A 26204-nucleotide genomic window follows, 5' to 3' on the forward strand; every position below is an offset into this window, starting at 1 on the left:
TTGTCTGCTGTTATGTCATCAATAAACACAAGTGACCCAGTGCCATTGAAAGCCATGCATGCCCATGCCATCACGTTGCCTCCACCATGTTTTACAGAATATGTGCTGTGCCTTGGATCATGTGCCTTCCCTTTCTTCTCCAAACTTTTTTCTTCCCATCATTCTGGTACAGGTTGATCTTTGTCTCATCTGTCCATAGAATACTTTTCCAGAACTGAGCTGGCTTCATGAGGTGTTTTTCAGCAAATTTAACTCTGGCCTGTCTATTTTTGGAATTGATGAATGGTTTGCATCTAGATGTGAACCCTTTGTATTTACTTTCATGGAGTCTTCTCTTTACTGTTGACTTAGAGACAGATACACCTACTTCACTGAGAGTATTCTGGACTTCAGTTGATGTTGTGAACGGGTTCTTCTTCACCAAAGAAAGTATGCGGCGATCATCCACCACTGTTGTCATCCGTGGATGCCCAGGCCTTTTTGAGTTCCCAAGCTCACCAGTCAATTCCTTTTTTCTCAGAATGTACCCGACTGTTGATTTTGCTACTCCAAGCATGTCTGCTACCTCTCTGATGGATTTTTTTTTTTTTTCAGCCTCAGGATGTTCTGCTTCACCTCAATTGAGAGTTCCTTAGACCGCATGTTGTCTGGTCACAGCAACAACTTCCAAATGCAATACCACACACCTGTAATCAACCCCAGACCTTTTAACTACTTCATTGATTACAGGTTAACGAGGGAGACGCCTTCAGAGTTAATTGCAGCCCTTAGAGTCCCTTGTCCAATTACTTTTGGTCCCTTGAAAAAGAGGAGGCTATGCATTACAGAGCTATGATTCCTAAACCCTTTCTCCGATTTGGATGTGAAAACTCTCATATTGCAGCTGGAAGTGTGCACTTTCAGCCCATATTATATATATATAATTGTATTTCTAAACATGTTTTTGTAAACAGCTAAAATAACAAAACTTGTGTCACTGTCCAAATATTTCTGGACCTAACTGTATATATACATATATATCTATATATATAATTGCCTTATTCTGTCTGTCTGTCTGTCTGTCTGTCTGTCTATCTGTCTGTCTGTCTGTCATGCTCCGAAATTGTGTCCTTACGGTGACACAAAGCTGATTGGCTGCTGGGCTCGCCATGGCCCCGCCCCCCCACACGGATTGGCCTCTCGCCCCGGCTCTCTGCAGGCCCCGCCCCCCTCACGCAATCCACGCTCGCTCTGGCCCAACTGACACGGAGCCCCGATTCCCAGGTGAGTACACACACACATCAGATCACACTCACTCTCACACACACACATCAGATCACACTCACTCTCACACTCACATCCACACCTCACAACATGCTGGGATATCGCTTGCTTCTACACCGGCTCCGTCAGGATCCCGGCAGCGCCAGACATAACCTTGCGATGCTGGGATCTTCACGGAGGCCGTGAAAGCTGGTAACCATTATACACATCGGGTAACTAAGGTCCCTTAGTTACCCGATGTGTATCATAGTTAACAGTGTACAGCGGCTCACACTCACTCTCACACACACCTCACACACACATCACATCGCATCCACACATCAAGGTCCTGCAGCGCCGGAAAATACAGACACATAACAGCACACACATAACAGCACACACATACACACACACAAATCAGATCACACTCACCTCACACATCACATCACATCGCATCCACATACTCACAACATCCTGGGATATCGCTTGCTTCTCGGCCTCGATACTGTGCTGTTGTGATCTTCCAGGACCTGCCGGAGGATCACATGGCCAGAAGCATGTGATATCCCCGGATGTTGTGAGTATAAGCGCGTATGTGCGATATCGTCAGTGTCTGTGTGTGTGAGTGGATGCGATCGGGTGTGTGTGAGTGTATGCGATCGGGTGTGTGTGAGTGTATGCGATCGGGTGTGTGTGAGTGGATGCCATCGGGTGTGTGTGAGTGGATGCCATCGGGTGTGTGTGAGTGGATGCCATCGGGTGTGTGTGAGTGGATGCGATCGGGTGTGTGTGAGTGGATGCGATCGGGTGTGTGTGAGTGTATGCGATCGGGTGTGTGTGAGTGTATGCGATCGGGTGTGTGTTAGTTGATGCCATCGGGTGTGTGTGAGTGGATGCCATCGGGTGTGTGTGAGTGGATGCGATCGGGTGTGTGTGAGTGGATGCGATCGGGTGTGTGAGTGTCGGCAGAGGAGCACGGCGTGCTGGAGGAGGCTGGGAGCAGAGAGGCTGATCATGGGGAAGGCTGGGAGGAGAGAGGCTGATGGTGGGGGAGGCTGGGACGAGGGAGGCTGATGCTGGTGGAGGCTGATGCTTGGGGAGGCTGGGAGCGGAAGGCTGATGCTGAGGGAGGCTGGGAGAGGGACGCTGGGAGGAAGGAGGCTGGGAGGAGAGAGGCTGATCCTGGGGAAGGCTGGGAAGGGGAGGCTGATGCTGGGGGAGGCTGGAAGGAGAGAGGCTGGAAGGAGAGAGGCTGATGCATGGGGAGGCTGATGCTGGGGGAGGCTGGAAGGAGAGAGGCTAATGCTGGTGGAGGCTGATGCTTGGGGAGGCTGATGCTGGGGGAGACTGGGAGGGGAAGGCTGATGCTGAGGGAGGCTGGGAGGAAGGAAGCTGGGAGGAGAGAGGCTGATCCTGGGGAAGACTGGGAACGGGAGGCTGATGCTGAGGGAGGCTGGAAGGAGAGAGGCTGATGCTGGGGGAGGCTGGAAGGAGAGAGGCTGATGCTGGTGGAGGCTGATGCTTGGGGAGGCTGATGCTGGGGGAGACTGGGAGCGGAAGGCTGATGCTGAGGGAGGCTGGGAGAGGGAGGCTGGGAGGAAGGAGGCTGGGAGGAGAGAGGCTGATCCTGGGGAAGGCTGGGAACGGGAGGCTGATGCTGGGGGAGGCTGGAAGGAGAGAGGCTGATGCTGGTGGAGGCTGATGCATGGAGAGGCTGATGCTGGGGGAGACTGGGAGCAGAAGGCTGATGCTGAGGGAGGCTGGGAGGAAGGAGGCTGGGAGGAGAGAGGCTGATCCTGGGGAAGGCTGGGAAGGGGAGGCTGATGCTGAGGGAAGCTGGAAGGAGAGAGGCTGATGCTGGGGGAGGCTGGAAGGAGAGAGGCTGAGGCTGGGAGGAGAGAGGCTGATGCTGGGGAAGGCTGATGCTGAGGGAGGCTGGGAGGGGAAAGCTGATGCTGGGGAAGGCTGGGAGGACGGAGGCTGGGAGGACAGAGGCTGATCCTGGGAAGGCTGGGAGAGGGAGGCTGATGCTGGAGGAGGCTGGAAGGAGAGAGGCTGATGCTGGCGGAGGCTGATGCTGGGGAGGCTGGGAGAGGGAGGCTGATGCTGAGAGAGGCTGGGAGGAGGGAGGCTGGGAGAGGTAGGCTGAGAGAAGAGAGGCTGATGCACACACACACACACACACACACACACACACACACGCGCGCGCGCACTGCACAACACACCACACACACACACACACACACTGGGAACCACAAACAACTGCCCTACACAGACACCCACACATACAGACAATGCTGCACACACAGACAACGCTGCACACACAAACACCGCGGCACACACAAATATACGCACATACCGCACAACACACACATTGCTCAAAACATACCTCCCCCCAAAACACACCACACACACACAAACCGCGCAACACACACACAACGCTACAGACAAACAGCGCTCCACAAACAACGCAACACACGCAACACACATACAACACCGCTCTCACCCCCCGTCACACCCAGACAACACCCAGAACATGTACAGCGCCTACACAAACACTTGGTAACTACAGACAACAACATCTCTCTCTATATATATATATATATATAACAAAAATCATACATGAACTACACAATACGTAAATTCTAGAATACCCGATGCGTAGAATCGGGCCACCTTCTAGTATATATATATATATATATATATATATATCTCGTATATTCTATACTGTATGAAGTAAATTCTGACACCCCCATAGTAGAGACTGTAGACATAGAACACATTTATATTTGAAGTCTTGGTATCATTTGAAATGATGTTTGATTATCCTACACCTTAAAACTGCTCAAGATCAGTTGGGGTCCAAGACCTGAGTCTCTCAGTAATCGCTCAAAAGACTGCCGAGAAGCACTTATCTCAGCAAGCAGAAGCACTCAGCTTCTCCGCATGAGAGTGCACCCAGAGCGGCGCGCAGACGCAATAGAAAGTCTTTGGCTCCATACATTGCTCATTCAATGAGTGCTTCTGCCTGCTGAAGTAGGAACGTCTTAGCGATATTCGGACCCCCATCAATCTGCAGTATTTCTAAGGGGTATAACATATTAAAAAATAATTTTAAATAATAGGTACACTTTAATGCTTTGTCTATGCAGAAATGTTTTACAAAAATGAAATCAAGGACATATATCAATGCCCATTAGGTCACTCTTTATAGCTTTACAAATAATGTATTTCACACCATGATGTAGAAAACCTTACCTTGAAATGATTTTCTGCTACGTATTACCATACAGTGAAGTTATGTTAATATTTCATACATTTGTGCTATTGGGTTCATTGGAAAGAGAGAGTCTAGGTCAGCCCTACCTAAAGACGCCATTATATCATATAGAAAGATGTGCGAAAGGACAAGGAGTCATGGCACATGGTAATAATAAATGCTTCTGAGCACACCTTCTACTTCTAGGTTCCAATTCTAAGTTTTGTCAGTTATTGTAATAAAATCCTGAAAGTCTGTATTATCAAAGTGTTTCAGATCTATTTATGGGAATACGAGACATTTCCCTGTGTATAATCTCTAACTTTATGAAAGTCACAGAGGATAAGACCTTTTTTTTGCCTCCTTTGTGGGCACCCGCAGTATAACACTTTCCGTATCTCTTTACAATGCAGAGCTTCGCCACATTCAGGCTTTGTTCCTTCCAGAAATGTCACATTTGCAAAGTTTTCTAAATAACTAATTTTCAGTCTGAACATGTTAAATTGTTAAATATACATACACTCAATGCTCAATTTATATTCAGTGTGGTTGGCGCGACGAGACATAAATGCCAATGTTGGTGGTAAAATGGTTACTTTGCATCAGTTTAATGTGAAAGTGTCAACGGATTTGGAATTGTTAGTATCAAATGCTAAACTAAGAAATTACAGCTGTCATATATTCCACATACAGTATCATGCTGGCTCAGTTGGTAAGGGACCTGTCTGGTTTTGTGCAATTTGTAATTCTTGTAAAATGTCCATTAGCCAAATATTGTGATGCTTGTAAGATCACACACATTCCAATTGAGCAACCTGATAATTATGCCAAAATTGATGGCACTACATAAACACTGCTTATTTTTTCTCCACTTATAACACACATTTCTGCTGGTGCTGAACTTGCTGAGGAGAACATAATACACAACTCAGCTACTGTAGAAAGTCATAAGACCCATGACTACATGGCGACTTCAGTCGTGGCACATATTGGATGACCAAAGATTGCTCTGTGCACCTGCTATATTACAGTGTAATGATGTAATTCATACCTCACCTGCAGAAGAAATCATAATACATGTAGCACCCCACGGGGCAGGTATTTTAACCTACTCATTGCCAGGCCGGGGATGCAGATCCTCTGTGATGTCACGGGGTGGCCTGGCCCGGTTCCATTACCTCGAGGCATACAGGAGGGGAGGAAAGGCGGTGTATGGGAGGCAGGATGGAGGATGGGGGTGGCAGTGATGGTTAAGAAAGTCTATTAGATGATCGTGACGCCACCTGTGGTACACGGCCTGAGATGGGGCAGGCGCTGCGAGTGCTGCTCTCCAGTGCTGATGAAGGTTGCAGCCGGGATGGTGTCGCTCCCCACAGGTGGAGCGGGATTACCCCAGGGAGGATGATGGAGGATGGACGGGGGTGGTGGTAGTCCCCATTGGCGTCGCAGCGCTGGGCGACGGCGCCAGTAAAAGAGAGGCAGAGACAGGTGCTGCGTTTCCAGGTCTTTTTACTCACAGGTTGTTCAAGCACTGCCCCAGAGTACCGATCTCCGCCACAATGGCCTCCACCTGATTCCGGATCCATGGAAGGTCAAGTCTGGTGTGTGTCAGCCTGTGAGCCCTTTCCTCCTTTGGTGCGCTAAGTATCGGACCCCTGTGGCATGAAGCACTTGGGGATCCCGGTGTCAGTAAAGTGTCCTGTTTTGCATGCTGATAGCACGGTTCCGTTATGGGGCCAGTCCTCAACCCCGGATCCTATATGTTATTTGGCTGCAGACTCATTAGGATGGGTACGGTGACTGTTGTAGCCGTTCCCTGCGACCCTTGCAGAGTTGGTAGATAACGTGAAGTATATCTGCCCTAGGATTCTGTATCCCGACAGGGCCAGTCCTGTGGAGCCTCCTGCTTCTCTCCAGCTACCATATTCAACACCTTGGCCCACAGAGCTGCCACCGGTTGGTTCACTTCTCTCACTAGGTCAACTTGCTCTTCCCACTGTGTGCTCCTGACTCCCCCTGTGGTTGCGTCTCCCTGACCCTGAATCCCCAGTTCCAGTGGATCGGGGAGCCCCTGGTGCGGTGGCTTCCTGTAAACCCACCAGTGTAGTGACCCCCTACTGTGATCTGACACTGTCCCAGTCCCCATTGGGGAGGGCAACCCAGTGTTACTGCATGTGTGCCACCCCCGTGTCAGCAGCCGAGCTGCTCAGATCCGGATCCGTGGTGACTCAAGGGGCGTCCGGACCCAGGGGTCTCACGGCCACTTGAATGGAGGGGGTATTTACAGGGGATGGTGTATTGAGAGTTCATGATGCCACCCGCGTTGTGTGGTAAGGTGGAGTACCACCGCTGCAGCTGGGAGTACCCGGTAGCGATGGAGTGGGCAGCCAGGTGTTTAACCCCTCCATGGGTAGGGGGAATGCCCCAGGACTCGGTGATGATGGAGGGACGTGCCATTGGGGAGGTAGGAATCACTTGCGTACTCAGTCCATGAGACTGACACTGACAACTTAGTAAACCAAAGTTCTGGACACCGCTGCCACTGAGGGGGAGCACGTTTGGGTCCCATTTCTGCTGGTGTTGCCTGTTGATCTGTGACCTTTCCCTTGGCACCTTGTTCTCTTCTAGTTGGTCCCTATAGCTTGAAACTAATTGGTTCACGTTTGGGATTTCCTGGACCGTATGTGGGAAAAGTCCTATCCCCCTTGTTACGCTAGTACCCCACTTTTGGAGCGGGTGGAGAGCGGGTCTTGACGGCTTTGTTCTCGTCGGGTGAATTGTTAGGTTGCCTGAAGCTACTCCCTGACCTAGGGTCCAGGTACCCCATCATGCCCTGGTCCCAGCCCAGTAATGGTATAAGGCCACCGGCTGTCCTTCACGACAATGCCGTGCCCTTGTCCCGATCCCCTGCGACAGGGGGTCCAGCTCCTACCAGGCCCAGACCAACTTCTGCTACCTAGTTGTTCCAAGGAGCCCAGCTCCTGCTTTTACCTCCAACACTACACTCTCCTGCTCCTGACACTCCTGACATCCCCTAAACCAACCCCCCAAGTGGGCAACACTGTTCCACTGAGGCCGTCTACTGGTGTGTCTGGTGGGTGTGGTGAAGAGTGTTCCTAGGATTTTGATTAGCTGGTTTTGGCAACACCAATGGTTAGGGACCCATAACCAAGGAGGAGGTGGATATTGCACAGAAGGGCAGACTGCACAGTACCCTGATAGGCCAGGGCATCACACATGTATGTGTAAGTGGAAACCGGTACTGACCTTCCCTGGATCCAGGATAAGTACTAAACCCTAATGTAAGTGCAGTACCCTGTGGCGCCTGAAGCCTCAGGGGCGCCACAATACACACTTTAGCTGCTGCAGAACCTCATAGAACACACATCAGCTGCTGTTGAACAATAAATTACAAAATTTAGCTGCTGCAGTACCTCATAGAATACACCTCAGCGGCTGCGGAACAATAGGTTACACAATTTAGCTGCTGCAGAACCGCATAGAACACACCTTAGCTCTTGCGGAACAATAGGTTACATAATTTAGGTGCTGCATAACCTTATAGAACACACCTCAGCTGCTGCGAAACAATAGATTACTTAGCTTAGCTGCTGCAGAACCTCATAGAACACACCCCAGCTGCTGCAGAACAATAGGTTAGTTAGTTTAGCTGCTGCAGAACCGCATAGAACACACTTCTGCTGCTGTGGAACAATAGGTTACTTAGTTTAGCTGCTGCAGAACCTCATAGAACACACCTCAACTGCTGTGGTCTAATAGGTTACTTAGTTTAGCTGCTGCAGAACATTTCAGCTACTGCAGCTGCAGTTCTGAGAGCCACCGATTGTGCATTAAACGTTCTATTATTTTAGCAACAGATCCATGTAATCTACTGACGGATACAACCCTTCCAAAATGCCCCTATATTCTGAATGTCTAAGTGTAAGCTGCAGGATACATTACGTGTGAGAGGCTGAGAATTTCCATACACAGATCCCAAGAGGAACATTAAAGGAAATGAAGATGATTGATTGTGATGTTAAATCCACACTACTTCAGTCATGAGAGGAGTCTTTCTATCGCATTTTCCATCAATCACTGAGTGCACGTTGTTTTTTGCCTATTGTAGCATTCATTATTTATTCCAGAGACATGTTGGGGTGTAGATTTGCTTACCTTGACATCACAAGCGTCATGCAGGGTGAAGGTTCTTGAAAAATGTAGTATCGGATGGGTATTTGAGTAAAAGCTTTTCCAAGCAGCTCTTACACTCTTAGTATGTAAGGCATTTACAGTATTATCACAATTTCCATATACGATCCTCAAAATGTAAGGGTCATGCACTAATGTATAAGTGTAGGAATTTCTTTTATGTTAATAAACCTATTGGAAAAAATGGAAGAGACTAGGATATAAGATACAGAAAAAGGAAAGGAGTTTTTTCTTCTTTTCTCTCATTGCTCCTTTTCTTCTCCTTGGTTTGCTTACTTTTTTTCTTCCTTTAGGCTCTTCTCTCCTTTAATTCTTTCTCTTCTTCTATTTCTCCTTTAATCGTATGCTTCCACATTAGCAGACCTTTTTGCCAACTGCACCGCCTCCCCAGGAAATATATTCATGCAAATTGTATAATTAAAGAGCCTCTAATTACCTGAAAAATATGTGAAGAACACAGCCTGTATTTTCAGCTCTGTAATGCAGACTCAGCCTTTTTTAACCCCTTAATGAGCACCAACAGGGATAAAAATTCCGGTCGTTAAGAGTCCTGATTCCCTCATCGCCGTTTTAAACAGGCAATAAGAAATAAGTAAATAATGCACACACGCAGCCGAAAATCCTGCGGGTGACAACTGTACATGACAGCTGACATATGTGGGAATCTGCCCTGATTTCCAACCAATCAGGGCTGATTAACCTCTAAAATAGCACTGTCAATGGCGAAATCAGTATCTACGAGGTTAAAATAAGATTAAAAGACCCCCTTTGGCAGGATTGGCCTTTGCGATCGTATTCATAGGTGCCGATCAATGCAAAGGTACTCTGAGGCCATCTGATGACCTCAGGGTACGGTGCCCATCTGATGACCTCAGGGTACGGTGGCCTGTTAGATCCTACTATGACGCCCCATGGCAGTGGGATACTCGGTCCCGGGCGTATGGCGAACAGGGGAGTCGTGGTCGTGTTTGTGGCCGATGCCTGATTCCGTGACCCCGGGCGTCGATCCGAGAAAGGGTGAAAAAAGTGGAAAAATAAAAGTAAAATAAATAAAAGAGTTTTTGACTACGCCACTTGCGGGTTGCGGCTATTTTGTAGGAGCCACTGCTGTGTGATCTTCCTGGGGCGGGTAGTATAATGCAGCTCAGGTGTTATGGCCCTCCGCAAGTAGGGCTAGCCCCTGGAAGAGGACGATGGCGGTTGTAGTGTGCGGTGTGAGCTGATGATGCACCAATGTAGAAAGGATTCAAGCCACACTGGAACTACAGTTTACTCACTGTTCTGGTACGCCACCCGGGTGGTGCTAGTTTTCAGGTGTTCCCCCACCCTTTGTTCCCAGTGCCAGTTAGTGACCTGGTAAGCTGTCCTCCATGCACACTTTGGTTTTTGGTGGCTCCCCGTGGCCTAAAGCTTCCTGGGATCCCCTCCGTTTCACAGTCTTTACCTGTATAGCAGGCAGCCTGGACAATTTAATGGGCTGGACTCCTGTCCCAGTGCCCAGGTCCCCTCCGGGCTGGTTTGCTCCTGACACTCAGGTTGGTGATGGAGCCTGATGATCCACTCACCTGGCAGATTTAACAGGTAGCTTGAAGCGTACTCCCGTTCAAGTGTTTTTCAACTCGCCTGTGCTGGATGCTGTGAGTCCTGGTCCTTCACACCTCTGGCAACCCTGGGTTCCTTACTCCACAGCAACTCTCCTCCTTTTTAGCTCCAGTTCTTTCTTCAGGTTTTAACATCTTTCTCCTCACTTTCACTTACGTCCTCTTCACTCCTAACTGACGTCCTCCTCCCTCTTAACTCACTTCAGTTTCTGCTCGCTGTTCAAGTCCAGCCCCTCCCCCTCCCAGATTTCTAGCTTACCGATTGAATGAGCCCCCTTCCAATAGGAGGCTTCCATCAGGCCCGTCTCTAAGCTGTCTCCAGGCAGGGAAAAGGGGTTGTGTGTTTGTGTGTTGTGTTGTCACTGGCACTTGTATTCCAGGGTTTGGGTTGTCCACAGGTTACATATTCTGTTGCACCTGATACCTCAGGGGTGCTACAATATTGTTTGGCATTGTGCCCAAAAAGTTTGATTTTGGTTTCATTTGACCAAAGCACCTTCTTCCACATGTTTGGTGTGTCTCCCAGGTGACTTTTGGCAAACTTTAAATGACACTTTTTATGGATATCTTTGAGAAATGGCTTTATTCTTGCCACTCCTCCATAAAGGTTAGATTTGTGCAGAGTACAACTGATTGTTGTCCTATGGATAGACTCTCCCACCTCAGCTGTAGATCTCTGCAGTTCATCCAGAGCGATCATGGGCCTCTTGGTTGAATCTCTGATCAGTCTTCTGATGAAAGAAGATGAAAGTTTGGATGGATGGCCAGGTCTTGATAGATTTTCAGTGGTATTATACTCCTTCCATTTCAATATGATCGCTTGCACAGGGTCTTGCTTTTCTTCAGCAGGAACAGGGAAGATGGTTAAAATTGATGGGAAGATGGATGGAGCCAAATATAGGACCATTCTTGAAGAAAACCTGTTGGAGTCTGCAAAAGACCTGAGACTGGGACAGAGATTTGTCTTCCAACAAGACAAATGATCCAAAACATAAAGCAAAATCTATAATGGAATGGTTCAATAATAAATGTATCCAGGTGTTAGAATAGCCAAGTCAAAGTCCAGACCTGAATCCAATCGAGAATCTGTGGAAAGAGCTGAAAACTACTGTTCACAAATGCTCTCCATCCATTTTAAAAAAGTTTAAAATAAGCAATAAATTTTGTTCAACTTCACAATTGTGTCCCACTTGTTGTTGATTCTTCACCATAAAATTTACATTTTTTTCTTTATGTTTGAAGCCTGAAATGTGGGAAAAGGTTGAAAAGATCAAGGGGGCCAAATACTTTTGCAAGGCACTGTAAATTGGATTTATCACTTTTACCACACAGTGAACTGTGCAAAAGAAAAAAAAACAATTACTGAATTGCTGGTTTTTATTCAATCCACATCTGATAAATCTAAATAAAAAGTGATCACAAAATGTTGTATACCTTAAAATGATACCCAAAAAAAATTTCAGCTCATCGCGCAAAAAATAAGCCCTCATACAGTTGTATTTTTGCTATGGAGAACTTGGGCAGGAAAACTAAGTCTATAAGTGAACGGGGTCCCGCGTGGCAGGAAAGGTGTCATGCCTCCTGAGAAGGGCTGCGCTCTTGTTCCCTGCAGCTGTATGGCGGTTGCTGTAGTACCCGTATGTGGTGCAGTGTGAGTAGTAGCGGTCCCATGCAGTCTATTCAACTATCGCCTGTGGTGAGTGTCTGTTTTTACTGTTCTGCCTTCTTTCACGTATCGCTGTGTATATCTGGCAAACAGCTAAACCCTTCTTCACATTTCCAATAAACAGACTGTAGGAGTTCAGTAGTCTTGATTTATTAGCTGGTAACATGAACTTGATACAATTATATGGAATACACGATGAATACGGGTAAAAACAATAACAAAAATGATCACAGTCAGTACAGAGTAAAGTATAGTGATAACATAGCATAACATCACATAAGATGCAGTCATCATAAGTATCTGGGGCAAAGGTCACCTACAGCTGCTTCACACTAAACAGAATCATATTTATATAGACAGAGCAGGGAGAACGCTCAGGCGTAGAATTACAATGTAAAATGCATTCACTACACAGTCTTCTACTTAAGATTCTAACACAAGATTACGTGTGATTTGCATCTGACTCACTGGATTACACAAGGCAGGAGGAGAGTTTAAGAAAGAGACACAAGGCAACAGGTCTGTCCCTCACAAATTCAGGAAGAAAATGGCTGCAGATCTCCTCAGAAGATAAAGGAGGTGTTTCTACCCAGAATGCACTTCACATAAAGAGAGGAACTCAACAGAATAAAGGGTAACAACGACCTCTAGGGGGGGTTGTAACGAAAATTACAATGAAAGGATTTATTAGAACACACTTTCATTTTTTTTTGTAAATAGTCAAAACCGCAACTCAGACAAAACCCCTGACTGAACCACTTACTATAATGGGGCAGATAGAGTCCCTTTAGACTCAGTTTTGTCTTTGTATCGTCAGTATCTCATGATTTTAGGTGTCTTTTTAGAAAACAAGTGTGGATGACCACAGTTCTATACATGCCTAAAAAAATGAAAACCGCCAGAATAGACGCCAATTGAAGATCAAAGTGTCTTCATTAGCCTTATTCCTTAAGGGGTCTAGCTTCCAAATTGAGATCACGTGAGGTTATGTTTTGCTATTTTGGCATGTTAGGGGCTCTGCAAATGATACTTGACATTCACAAACTATTCCAGACAAATTTAGACTCCAAAAATCAAATAGTGCTTTTTTCTTTCCCAGCCCTGCCATGTGCTCAAACAGCAGTTTTTACCCATATTAAAACTATCTTCGTGTTTGGGAGAAATTGCATAACAAATTATGGTAAAGTAGCCAATCAAATTTATGTATGAGATCGCCAAGATGATTAACTATAAAACGAAGGTAGCCTCATGCTTAAAGATGTTGTGGATGGTGAGATATTGAGCCGAAAAAAAATCTGAAGTTCAAAACATTGTTAATCTTTTGCTTGTCACAGGACTTCCTCTTTACCTTATCAAGTAGCTCTGTCCTGCTTTGAAATTGGAGAACTAAGGGGGAGGGCAAGAAGAGGGCACTCATGTACATTGATTGACAACATTTGTACACCAACATTGGCAACTGTTGGAAGACCAGGGTCACTAGGAAACAATCTGAAAGAAGTGTGTTATCTCAAGGGAAAATATAAAAGGCAGGGCCAGCAATGAGAAGGTAGAGTTAGAGACAAGACTTCCAGGGGAACAGTCATGTGCACAGTAGGGCAGGCCTGTATAATTTGCAGGGAAAACGTCTGAACGTATCCTGAGTACAGAGGAACCCAAATACTGAATACCATCACCGGAAGAACCCAAAGAATGAGTACTATCACCAGAGGAACCCAAAGACCGAATACCATCACCAGAGGAACTGAAGAATGAATACCATCACCAGAGGAACCCGAAGACAAAATACTGTTAGCAAAGGAACCCAAAGACTGAATACCATCACCAGAAGGACCTAAGGAAAGAATACCATCACCAGAAGGACCTAAAGAATGAATACCATCACCAGAATGATCTAAAGAATGAATATCATCACCAGAGGAACCCGAAGACCGTCACCAGAGGAACCTGAAGAATGAATACCATCACCAGAGGAATCTGAAGACTGAATACTGTTACCAAAGGAACCTGCAGACTGAATACCATCACCATAAGAACCTGAAGACCGAATACTGAATACAGTTACCAGAAGAGGATCAGAGAATGCGGTTAAGAATAGCAGATTGGACATCAAGACTGAAAAACATCTAAGACTGAACAACATCTAAGTGAGCTGGGCTGTTACTTCCCGCCATAATCTACAGTACTAAGAGAGAGAATACTTGAATACTAAAGTTAACTGTCGGTGTAACGCATTGCAAAATAACTATACCGCATTTAGTGAATCGCTATTGTAGATAGATTTATGAAAGTCTAAGTTTTTCTGTTTAATTGCATGTTGTGGCTATATTTAAGGTTGACACTGACACTCCCCTAATGGAAGGACTGAGGTTGGGTTATTATTAAAGAGAATATTTTTATTATAACCTTGAGTGATTGCGGATACTTGAACACTTGAGTGTAACTGTGAAACATGCTAACCGTGATTTGATTGTCTTGGACTGCTGTACTGTTTTTTGTTTTTTGGTTTTTTTTTTGCTCACCCATCTATTCTCCATTTTCCTGTCCCCACCTAAATAAAAGTCTGTTACTGTCACAATTGAGTGCTCCTTGCTGCTTGTTGTATATCTAGCCTATGTTCTACAGAGCTCAATCTGAATTATTTTGTCACAAAAAAAGGATCCTTCTCTATGTTAGAGAAAATACTTACTCAATTATCCTCCTTTCCAATTTCAAACTCTCATTAACTGGCAAATACTTTCTTGTTGAAGCATTCATAAAATATACTTCTCCACTGGTAAAGTTTTGATTTGCATGAAATGGTTCCCTGCCATGACAATGTCTGAAAATTCTTCTCAGAATCCGTCATTTCCATTCATGCCATTACTGATAAAGAACAGACTGTTATATCGGCTACTCCTTAAAGGATTCTTTTACAGGAAATTGAGCAATAATAAGAACTATTTTTCATATGACACAGCTTTTTACCTTCTAACTTGAGTTGAATGCCAAGAAGATGAAAAAGCTGAACCAAAAATGTTGAATGAAGTCCTAAACATATTTATAACATTAATCTAGCAATGTCATACAAATTTCTAATGAATATTAGGCTAGGTTCACATTTCCGTTGTTTTGCATCAGTCACAATCCGCCTCTCTGATAAACAACGCAATCTGTTTGGCAGATTCCGTTGTTTCCCATAGACTTATATGAGCTGCGGATTGTGACTGATGCCCTTGCATTGCATCCGTGGAACGACTGACCGTCGGGTGGCAGGAATGCAGAGAGTAACGATTTTTGAGCAGCGGAATCCTTATGATTTTGCTGCGCATGCTCTCTCTCGGCAGCCGAACGATCAGCTGATCGCCCAGCAGCTGCCTTCTGTGAGCGATCAGCTGATCACCCGGCAGCCAGCTTCTCTGAGCAATCAGCTGATCTCCCGGCCACCGGCTTTTGCGAGCGATCACCTGATCTCCCGGCCGCCGGCTTGTGAGAGCGATCAGATGATCTCCCGGCGGCCGGCTATTGTGAAGGATCAGCTGATCGCTCTCATTAGCCGGCCGCCGGGAGATCAGCTGATCACTCTCAAAAGCCGGCGACCGGCTATTGTGAACGATTAGCTGATCGTTCTCTCTCTCTCTCTCTCTCTCTCTCGTTTTACAACGGAATCCGCTTTCTAATTGCATATTGTCATCCGTTGTACAACGCATCAGTCACAAGCATCAAGCAACGCATGTGACTGATGCAAAACAACGGAAATGTGACCCTTGCCTTAGACAGATCTAATATTATTCACTTCAGTGCTCACAGCAGAGCCAATGCGTTTAGGGAGATTGACTCAGCATGACTATTTTTACAATAACTAGTTATTAGGAATGAGCATTCACAAGAGCGGACTTTGTAAATAAGATTTCAATTACCTGGCAAATAAGCAAAACACTCATTAGTTGGGTGATGTGATTTTAAAGGGATATTCTCAAGTTGTCTATTTAGTACTTCAGAGCACTCTAGTCTCCTTACGTTCTGCTTGCTTTTTGGTTTCTGGCGGATCGGGCACTCCTCTTTGAGTAACAGCTCTGGTTACTAGGTTTGTAGTATTGATACAACTATAAAGCTCAAGCACTGCTATAACAAATTCAGTTATGAGTGGTTTATTCTGGAGTCTACACTATTACTATGCTCAAGAGATAAAAGCATATTTGAACAAAGACATAGCCCCAGGCAGCAAAAGCACAGACAGCACAGATAGCCCAGATTAGGAGACCTGATCTGGTCATCTATAACTTGCATGCTTGAGAAGGATGGCGAGAAGGAGAAAAAAGAGCAGATAACGACTGTATAGAATTCTATGGGCTGGAGAGAGCTGACTGGGATGTTAAGAGTTAACCCCTCTCCTGGAATCTAACTACTGTGCCCTTTTGGCCAAGGTCTGGAGGCCAAGTTCAATAGAAATGAGCTGTACACTACAAAAGATAAAAGCTCTCATTGCAGGAGAATGACATTAGACAGAGAGGTTTGGTCACTGCAGAGTGGGCTTACAGTCCAAATGTTCTTAAACGTTGTGACACTGTATGGCAAAACAGATCCTTACCCTGTTCAGTGCTGAACTGGAGTGCAATTCCAGCTGCAGTGTTGAAACTATTACCCATGGAGACTCTCCATTACACTGTCCTCTTTTGCATTTGTCTTTCGAGGGCGACCAGCCTTCTTGGGGGACTTGAAAGACTTCATGAAGTTGTAAGGATGCAATGTTCTCAAAATCACAGACTTAGAACAAGGAAACTTCTTTTGCTATGGCTGATAGGCTCACCCCTTTAGCCTTCATCTGGACATCCTGTGCCGGAGGGTTTCAGTCACTTTGGAACAACACACCATTTTTGCAAAGTCAGTGCAAACTGGAAAGTTAGGCTGCTAGTTAGATATTGTTTGTCAGATAATTTAGGCAATTAACACCAGTTGCCACATTCACACAATAACTTGCAGGTATCTATTTAGATTGTGAGCCCCAATGGGGACAGTATGACCAATATATGTAAAGCGCTGTGGAATTAATACCATTATTAAATTAATAAATTATTATTATTGTTATTATTATTATTATCTGAAGGTGTTCTCTAATTTTGATCAGTGTTCTTTTCCATTTATCTCAGTTAAATTTTTATTATGCGCTTTACAGTTTATGGAATAAGCTTAAAATACTGCTAGTTTACTCATGATAGGATATAATTAGGGATGAATGAATACCTCAAATATTCGGCTTTGCGAATATTTGCCGAATAGGTCGCCGCTATTCAACTATTCGCGAATACTTGATGCGCAATGTAAATCTATGGGAAACCCCAATAACAACTATTCAGAACTATTCGGGCTTCCCATAGACTTACATTGCGCATCGAATATTCGCATAGCGGCGACCTATTTGTCGGATATTCGCGAAGCCGAATATTTGAGGTATTCGATCCTCCCTAGATTTAATCACATAGGACTACACAATAACCTTAACATTTAGGAAATTGTGTGTTGTTCTTTAATTTTGATCTCCAATGTATATCATTCTCACATTTTGGGACACATAAAGATAACATTGCAACACATTAAGACCTGTATTTTTTGGTTTCTCCATGTCATTCCCATTTTCTGTACACTAAACTTATTCTGATATCAGCCATATGACTGTTATGCCAAGGTGGGGCTCATATTAACCATGGCATGAGGTATCATACAACTGAACCTTCTCACATTGTATGTATTATTAATGAGAATAATGTAATACTGAATGATATATTAGCAATAATAGAGAATTTGAAATTGGCAAGTGTAATGATGTTATTCAAAAATGTTTTAGCGTTAAACAATGTTAGAATTGTTCCCTATTGTACGTATTTACAGATACATTTGCCATCAGAAGTGAGTGCTGATAATTGCTTTAATTCTCATGCCAGAGCCACTTGATAAGTGAGTCTGATTAAGCCTTACATAGAATACAATATATTGTTTATATTAGATTTTCCTAATTAGGCCTAATTACTACCTATTTAGTTTGTTATAGCCTGACTATAAATACTTTGTAACAATAGGGCATCCCTAGGGAAAAGAGCTGGATGGTCGCGCTTGCTTCCAGCATGTTAAAATGTTTATTCTGTGTAATAAAGGACACAACATAATAGAAATTATTGATTTTTCAGATACTAATGCTCTGTCTTTCTTGAGGGTAGTAAAATTAATTGGGAGTAATGGTGATGTGTTGTTTCATGAAGACTTTATAATGAAAGTCGGCAACTCGCTGGTTGTTGAGGCAGAGCGCGGTATGATCCCAGAGTGTCTTTGTACAAATAAATGTTAGATTAATGTAATATTTCCCCATAATCTCTGCTCCAGACAGAACACTTCTCAATTTTTTGGGTAGAAAAAGTCCACAAATGAAAAAATAAATACATTTATAACTGGTTTCCTATTTATATTAACCCTTTCCTCGGTCTTATTCATATGCTACTGAATACTCCTCGAAATGATATGGGTTAAACTGTTCATTGTGATCCTAGTAGTTAATAAACAAAATAGAATAATGAATGAATTATCAACAGTTGTCTAGTATTTAGGGCCCATTAACTCATTATGCTTCATGGATTTGTACATCTATGGACCTGTCTGTGTCTAATTGCGGAAAAAGGCACACTATGAAATAAACATCAAAATTAGACACCTTGATAATGGAGAGTCTGAATAAATAAACAAGCAGAATGACAACTTCTTTTTGGAATATCCAGTTATCACAGTGTTCCACTCATTCCTAAAATCCTAAAACTTGGTTTTCTATCTCAGTTGCGTACTATTGTGGCAGCCATTTATTGCTTGAATGAAAATGTATGTTCTTTGAATTGGCATTATTGAGCCCCAGTGCACAAAATGTATAAGGCCTCCATTATCCCCATAGCTAAGCATAAAGCACTTTTCCAGTAATTGTGAGTTATGAAGTTTAACTCAAACCCTTATGAACAATCTAATTGATAGTAGGAAACCTTTTCTTAAGATGACAGTGGATGCCCCAACCTATTGGGACCCTGTGCAACTGTGCACTGATGACATGTCTGTCCCTGGTTCTCGGTCCAAAATCCTACTAAAACAATGATAAATTCATGCTTTCATACAAGAAACTAAATAATTCATTTCTAGTAAAAGCAAAATCCCATAACAAACAGAAAAGAAGAAAAAAAAAGTTTTTTAGTTCACAGTCATTACATCTTTTTATGCAGATATCCCTCATGGATTAGCCATTGTTGTCCACAGATTGTTGTTGGACACTGAAACAGAGAGAACACGACCATGAGAGTAAAATGTTCTCTTTCATTCTACACTGTCTATATTGCATGGTCGGTGCTAAACTATGGGTTTTTTTTGTTATAACCTCTTTGATGCACTTTTTATCTAGCATAATTATGACATTGTAGATTGGGTCCCAACTAGTAAGGGTTGGATGTGGCGGCCATAACAACTTCATGTCTTAATTTCATAATAATGCTTGACGAAATTTAATTCATAGTCCATACACTTACAGGACATATTACAACTATATCTATTTATGCAACCACTTTCTGAAAAAGTAGTACCGGTAAGGCTACGTTCACACTTCCGTTGTTTTGCATCAGTCCCAATCCGTCGTTTTGAGAAACAACTGAATCCTGCAGAGCTTCAGTTTTTTCCCCATAGACTTGTATTAATGATGGCTTTTGATTGATGGCCTTGCGTTGCATCCGCAATGCGACTGATCAGTCGTGAAATGACTGACAGTCGGGCGGAAGCAATGCAGAATGTAACTTTTTTTGTAGCGTCAAAAAAAACGCACCGTGCAGGATTCCGCCAGCATCCGTCATGGTTATAATGGAAGCCTATGGGCGCTGGAATCCGTCAGAATCCGTTAAATGACGGATTCCGGCGGCGGATCAGTTTTTAGCAACAGAGCATGCTCATAAGTTGAAATTCCTTGTTAGTACAAAATTCTCTCTCTCTCTGTCTGTCGGTCGGTCTCTCTCTCTCTGTCGATGTCAGTCTCTCTTTCTCTCTCTCTCTCTGTCGTTGGTCGGGGTCTCTCTCTCTCTGTCGATGTCGGTCTCTCTCTCTCTCTCTTTTGGTCGGTCTCTGCCTCTCTCTCACTCCTTCATACTCACCAGTCACCGGTGCGGCGCTGCTCAGCTGTCACACTGCTCCCGCAGCTTCTCCTGCTTTTGAAAATGTCGGCCGCTCATTATTCCATCTCTTATTCACTGCTTTACCTGCCCACTGGCGCCTATGATTGGTTGCAGTTAGATGAGCTCTCACACTGAGTGACAGCTGTCTCACTGCAACAAATCACAGCCGCCGGTGGGCGGGTCTATATCATGAAGTAAAATAAATAATTTAAAAAAATGGCGTGCTGTGCTCCCCAATTTTGATATCAGCCAAGGTAAAACCACACGGCTGAGTGCTGGTATTCTCAGGATTGGGAGCCCCATGTTATGGGGAGCCCCAGTCTACAAATATCAGCCAGCAGCCCAGAAATCCCGCATTCATTAGATGTGACAGTCCCGGAACTCTACCCGGCTCATCCCGATTGCCCTGATGCAGTGGCAATCGGGGTAATAAGGAGTTAATGGCAGCCCATAGCTGCCACTAAGTCCTAGCTTAGTGATGGCAGGTGTCTATGAGACACCCCCCATCACTAAACTGTAGTGAAAGCAAATAAAAAGAAACACTGAAGAAACCTTTATTTGAAATAGTAGACAAAAAAACACCCTCTTTCACCACTTTATTAATCCCCAAATACCCCTCCAGGTCCGACATAATCCACAAATGAGTTGCTCTGTCAGCGATGTCACTCAGGTAATGCTAGTGTGTGTGCTCTCATGATAGGGATGGTAGATCCGGTGTGTGTGCTGTCATGATAGGGGTGGTAGTGCCGGTGTGTGTGCTGTGATGACAGGGGTGGTAGTGCCGGTGTATGTGGTAATGTTGGGGGCGATAGTGCCAGTGTGTATGTGGTGATGTTGGGGGCGATAGTGCCTGTGTGTGTGTGCGGTGATGATGAGGGAAGTAGTGCCAGTGTACGCGGTGATGATGGGGGCAGTAATGCCGGTGTGTATGCGGTGATGATTGGGGTGGTATTGCTGGTGTGTGTGGTGATGATGGGGGCGGTAGTGCCGGTGTGTGTGTGATGATGATAAGGGAGATAGTGCCGGTGTGTGTTCGGTGATGATGGGGGTGGTAGTGCCGGTGTGTGTGCAGTGATGATGGGGGTAGTAGTGCCGGTGAGTGTGCAGTGATGATGGGGGCGGTAGTGCCGGTGTGCGCGGTGATGATGGGAGCTCTCTCTCTTTCTCTCTTTCTCTCTCCCCTTTGCCAGTAATGGATCTGTTTTTTTAACGGATCCGTCCCATAAGTTGTACAACAATCTGCAATGCATCAGTCACATCAGCCACAAAACTGATTGCGACTGATGCAAAACAACAGAGGGGTGAATGTAGCCTAAGGAAATATTGCATGTGTCTCTGTGCTGGTAGGCAAACTCATTTGTGCCAAAAATTCATTTCATAGGGCATTTAAAAGTATCTCTTCCCAAATGTCTTTCCTGGATACCACAAAGTACCTCTAACATAGTTCAAAATGAGTTTGAGCTTTGAAATGTTCTCATGCTCGATATTCAAATTGAGCATGTTGGATCCCTGGATGGGCTCAATTTGGTTAACAAATGTAATGGAAGTAAATGGGAAACTTGAGCATTTTTCCAGAAGAACATCACAGGAGGATAGGGAAGCAGGAAAATTGTTGAAGTGGGTGGAAACTCTCAAATGGAATTTGGAACAGCATGTGATAGATGTCTGAATGTATCTCTGACTTCCAGGTTACTGCTGGGAACAATGTTGCCAGATTATTACACCACTTTTTTGGACTCACAATAAAAAATACAAAAACGAACATGAATTTTACAGGAAAAAATATTAAGAAACATTATTTCTTGTATAATAATGACTTGTAATAAGGCAATTTTAAAAAGAGAAAAAAAATGTCCTCCACCTCTTAGGTGGATTTGCAATTTTGCTGCATTTTTTCACTTTTGCAATGGTTTCAATGTTGAAAAAGTTGCAAAATAGCTGCAAAAACGCTGAAATAGTTAACAGAGTGCTTCTTCAAAAAACGCAGCAATTTTCCAGTTCAGTCAGGTAAAAAAAAACAATTGTGTGCTTTAGATTTAGGGATTCTAGCTTTTGCTGGTACTGTAAAAATCACATTGTAATTTGCATAACACACATGAAAAATTGACGCAAAAATGCAACATTGTCTATAACTAGAGTAGATGGGGAAAATAAAACTACACCCGCCGGTAGTCACCGGTAAATGTAATGTTAAAATTTTACTACATTATCTGAGGATGTGGTGTGTGTGACATGGTCAGACAAATCCTGTTTAATTTATGAAGGAGGACCCTCACAAAGTCTATGGAGTCATGCAAGAAGTGACAAAATAAAAAGGAAGAGGGACTCCAATACTCCCTGTATTACACATAAAGGAGGGCCTCAGACACAGTCTGTTAAAATTGTTTGAAAGTGGGACTCCTCCACTAGTAAAACTTATGCACTGTGTGCAATTGCTGTCAAAAATTAGGATGGAGTGCAATACACCCTGGAGAACAGTCTGAGGAGAGCCTCAGAATACATTTTTTTTTCCTATTATTAAGGAGTGTGACTTCCAGACTAGTAAAGCCTATGTACTGTGTGCGAGGACTGCAAGAAATTAGAAGGATGGACATGTGGAAGATAAAGTTCGTGGATGAGCATGGTTCTTGTGCTCCCGCAGTAAGCGCAATTTCAAATGGGCCACTGCTTCAGCCTCTATGTGCACTATCACCAGCAAGTCCACTTCCCGGTCCCTTACCGCACGCCTTATGCATATTAAATTACGAAGATAATGTATGCCTGCAAACTTTACGGTATTAATAGGGAATAGAATAGATCTAGGTCTGACAAGAGACTTTTGGTTTTAGGGTGCAGCAGCAAGTACTGTAACGCTATAATCCCTGCCTGTAATCCAAACTTATCCCTCTTGCAGCAGCTATCCCTTTACTGAATGCCGCAAACAGCGGTACCAATAGTAAATACAGTAGAATAGATGTAGCCCTGACAAGAAATTTTTGGTTTTAGGTTGCAGCAGCACTGACTCTACGGCTATAATCCTTGCCTATATGCCTGTAATCCTAATCTATCCCTCCTGCAGCACCTCTCCCTACACTGAATGCAGGAAACAGTAGTAATGATAGGGAATAGAACAGATGTAGCATTGACAAAGGATTTTTGGTTTTAGGTTGCTGCAGCAAGGACTATAAATCTCTAATCCTGACCTATATGCCTTTAATGCAGACCTACTCCTCCTCCAGCAGCTAGCACTCGAGCAGCAGGGATACTCGATCACGTATGAAGCGTACCCGAGCAACTTGACGTTTGATTGAGTATCGAGCAGTGGAGAGCACACTCGCCCATCACTACTCTTTAATTCAAGAATTAACAAAAATGTGTTTTATGATATTTTCTACCCGTACCAGTGTGCTATCTAAAATAAACATGTCAAACGGTAAAGTAGGAGATCCCCGTTTCTTAGTGGGATCTGGGTTTTTCTTGTCTACTATTTAGTCAACTGTAGAGATGAGCGAACCGGTCCCGGTTCGGCTCGAGGTCGGTTCGCCGAACGGAGGTCCCGTTCGAGTTCGGTTCGTCGAACGTTCGACGAACCGAACTCGAACTGCATAGGAAACAATGGCAGGCAATCACAAACACATAAAAACACCTAGAAAACACCCTCAAAGGTGTCCAAAAGGTGACAAACAACTCACAACACAACACAAACACATGGGAAAGTGACAAGGACATATACTCATGCGAAAACAAAACAGCTGGACAAGGAAAAAGAGGAGGACACACAGATATAGGCATGGCACGCCCTTCTAAAGTCATGTAAAACACCGCAAGGTGACTCCAAGCGGAGTCTCCCTTTTTTCCAAAAATTGGGCCCCACACACACCCACCCCTTCAGTGGCAGCAGTTGTGCCCCAGTTGTACACTTCACAGCTAGATTTGCATCAAGCACATTCAAAAATACGCCATACTTAACCGTCCCCAGGATGACACCGGGGTAGGTAGCAAAGTCTTTCCTGATCCCAGCTCTGTGCATCTTGGATCATTTTTAAAAACAATGTAAGCAAGGGTTACTCCAAGCGGAGTCTCCCTTTTTTCCAAAAATTGGGCCAAACACACACCCACCCCTTCAGTGGCAGCACTTGTGCCCCAGTTGTACACTTCACAGCTAGATTTGCATCAAGCACATTAAAAAATACGCCATTCTTATCCGTCCCCAGGATGACACCGGGGTAGGTAGCAAAGTCTTTCCTGATCCCAGCTCTGTTCATCTTGGCTTCTTTTAAAAACACATCAAGCAAGGGTTACTCCAAGCGGAGTCTCCCTTTTTTCCAAAAATTGGGCCCCACACACACCCACCCCTTCAGTGGCAGCAGTTGTGCCCCAGTTGTACACTTCACAGCTACATTTGCATCAAGCACATTAAAAAATACGCCATTCTTATCCGTCCCCAGGATGACACCGGGGTAGGTAGCAAAGTCTTTCCTGATCCCAGCTCTGTTCATCTTGGCTTCTTTTAAAAACACATCAAGCAAGGGTTACTCCAAGCGGAGTCTCCCTTTTTTCCAAAAATTGGGCCCCACACACACCCACCCCTTCAGTGGCAGCAGTTGTGCCCCAGTTGTACACTTCACAGCTACATTTGCATCAAGCACATTCAAAAATACGCCATTCTTATCCGTCCCCAGGATGACACCGGGGTAGGTAGCAAAGTCTTTCCTGATCCCAGCTCTGTTCATCTTGGCTTCTTTTAAAAACACATCAAGCAAGGGTTACTCCAAGCGGAGTCTCCCTTTTTTCCAAAAATTGGGCCCCACACACACCCACCCCTTCAGTGGCAGCACTTGTGCCCCAGTTGTACACTTCACAGCTACATTTGCATCAAGCACATTCAAAAATACGCCATTCTTATCCGTCCCCAGGATGACACCGGGGTAGGTAGCAAAGTCTTTCCTGATCCCAGCTCTGTTCATCTTGGCTTCTTTTAAAAACACATCAAGCAAGGGTTACTCCAAGCGGAGTCTCCCTTTTTTCCAAAAATTGGGCCCCACACACACCCACCCCTTCAGTGGCAGCAGTTGTGCCCCAGTTGTACACTTCACAGCTACATTTGCATCAAGCACATTCAAAAATACGCCATTCTTATCCGTCCCCAGGATGACACCGGGGTAGGTAGCAAAGTCTTTCCTGATCCCAGCTCTGTTCATCTTGGCTTCTTTTAAAAACACATCAACCAAGGGTTACTCCAAGCGGAGTCTCCCTTTTTTCCAAAAATTGAGCCCCACACACACCCACCCCTTCAGTGGCAGCACTTGTGCCCCAGTTGTACACTTCACAGCTACATTTGCATCAAGCACATTCAAAAATACGCCATTCTTATCCGTCCCCAGGATGACACCGGGGTAGGTAGCAAAGTCTTTCCTGATCCCAGCTCTGTTCATCTTGGCTTCTTTTAAAACACATCAAGCAAGGGTTACTCCAAGCGGAGTCTCCCTTTTTTCCAAAAATTGGGCCAAACACACACCCACCCCTTCAGTGGCAGCAGTTGTGCCCCAGTTGTACACTTCACAGCTACATTTGCATCAAGCACATTCAAAAATACGCCATTCTTATCCGTCCCCAGCATGACACCGGGGTAGGCAGCAAAGTCTTTCCTGATCCCAGCTCTGTTCATCTTGGCTTCTTTTAAAAACACATCAAGCAAGGGTTACTCCAAGCGGAGTCTCCCTTTTTTCCAAAAATTGGGCCCCACACACACCCACCCCTTCAGTGGCAGCAGTTGTGCCCCAGTTGTACACTTCACAGCTACATTTGCATCAGCACATTCAAAAATACGCCATTCTTATCCGTCCCCAGGATGACACCGGGGTAGGTAGCAAAGTCTTTCCTGATCCCAGCTCTGTTCATCTTGGCTTCTTTTAAAAACACATCAAGCAAGGGTTACTCCAAGCGGAGTCTCCCTTTTTTCCAAAAATTGGGCCCCACACACACCCACCCCTTCAGTGGCAGCAGTTGTGCCCCAGTTGTACACTTCACAGCTACATTTGCATCAAGCACATTCAAAAATACGCCATTCTTATCCGTCCCCA

Source organism: Anomaloglossus baeobatrachus, chromosome 2, assembly GCF_048569485.1.
Source record: "Anomaloglossus baeobatrachus isolate aAnoBae1 chromosome 2, aAnoBae1.hap1, whole genome shotgun sequence".
NCBI lineage: Eukaryota > Metazoa > Chordata > Amphibia > Anura > Aromobatidae > Anomaloglossus > Anomaloglossus baeobatrachus.